The sequence below is a fragment of the Orycteropus afer genome, unplaced genomic scaffold (genome assembly GCF_000298275.1).
Source record: "Orycteropus afer afer isolate SDZICR_OR568_19922 unplaced genomic scaffold, OryAfe1.0 scaffold00351, whole genome shotgun sequence".
Classification (NCBI taxonomy): domain Eukaryota; kingdom Metazoa; phylum Chordata; class Mammalia; order Tubulidentata; family Orycteropodidae; genus Orycteropus; species Orycteropus afer.
This window is the reverse complement of record NW_006921938.1, coordinates 3,049,547-3,051,143: the sequence shown is the minus strand read 5'-3', so window position 1 is coordinate 3,051,143 and position 1,597 is coordinate 3,049,547.

Genomic DNA, 1,597 nt, shown 5'->3' with positions numbered 1-1,597 from the left:
TCCAACTTGATGGCATATAACAATCTGATTAGTTTATCTGTCATCTTTATCTCATATGTTCTCTTTAAAGCTTATGACTGTAAATATGATTAAAAAAAAAGATAAATAGTCTCAGAGAATTTCAATTGAAGCAGACATGTTAAAGTGACAGGAATATTTGATTTGCTTCATAGACCTGTGATTAAGAATTTAGCCAATATACTGCTGAAACTAGCTCACACCAGCTCAATATAAACATAATAAACAATTGTGCTCATTTATTTTAAGTTTTATTATGAGGTCAGATCAATAGGTACAAAGTGACAATTATGGGAGTATATACGCCATGAATATTGTGAAATGCTTAAAAAAAAAAAAAAGAAAGGTCTTTATTTTTAATTTTAAACAATGTTTTTTGAGTGCTGTTTATTAAAGATTTACCAGAAAACCACTAAGCTCCCCTAACAGGATCAATGTAATGAAAACCTATCAACATTCTACAGAATCAGTTAAATGTTTATCTTCTTTGCTACATGATGTTAATTGTGATCAAGTTAATTCTAACTTATGGTGATCCTATGTGTTATAAAGTAGAGTTGCTCTTTGAGGTTTTTTTTTTTCTTTTTTAATTTGGGTTAAAGTTTACAAAGCAAATTCATTTTCCATACAACAGTTCATATACATTTTGTTTCACAACATTGATTTCAATTCAAATAACGTAACAGGTCTCTTTTCACTTCCTCCCTGTGTTTATGTTTTCCCTGTGTCCTTCTTTCCTTTGCCTTCTTGCCCTCTGAGCTATTTCCCTATGCAAGTACTGCCCTTCTGATCTCCCATGCTTGTTCTAAGGAATATACCTACCTCATGTAAATGTACACTTAGGCCTGTCTGGAAGCCATGGGAGTGAATTCAACTCCAGACCTGAAGGATTACTAGGGCCATAGTCTTGAGTGTTTCACCAGTCTCTATTAGACCAACAAGCCTGATCATTTTTATGATTCTGAGTTCTATTACATGTTTCTATCCAGGATCTCTTACACTGATCCCTTTCCAAATGTTTGGCATTGGTAGCTGAGCACCATCTTGTTCTTCTGGTCTAAGAGTCATGTAGGTTAAAGTTCACATGGTCCACTGGTCCCTTAGACTAATTATTTTCATGTGTCTTTGGTTTTCTTCATTCTTCTTTGCTATGAACAAGGAAAGATGAATTGTTGCATCTTAGATGGTCACTTGCAAGTTTTTAAGATTCCTTGGGGCTTTCTTGGTTGTAAACTTAACAGAAGCATACCACCAGGTGAGTTAGAATTAAACACCTTCTACTTAGTAGTCCCATGAAAGCAATTTTTACCACCTAGAGACCTTATTTGCTGCTACTTATGGGATACAAGTATAAAGTTTCTTTCAGTAAAGTATGAAAAGCTGTGTATTAAAAGAAAAAGCTTGAAGCGCATCGACTGTTCTAAGAAATAGGGTAAATAATTGGATGTTTTTTAAAGTGCTACTTAAAATTTCCTCATGGTAAGGTAAGTGTGTACTTAAAGAAAACAAATGTAAATAAGTGTGAGCTGATTCTTCACAAAAGCCTCTTTGGGGAAAACATGTTATCAAACCTTTGGTG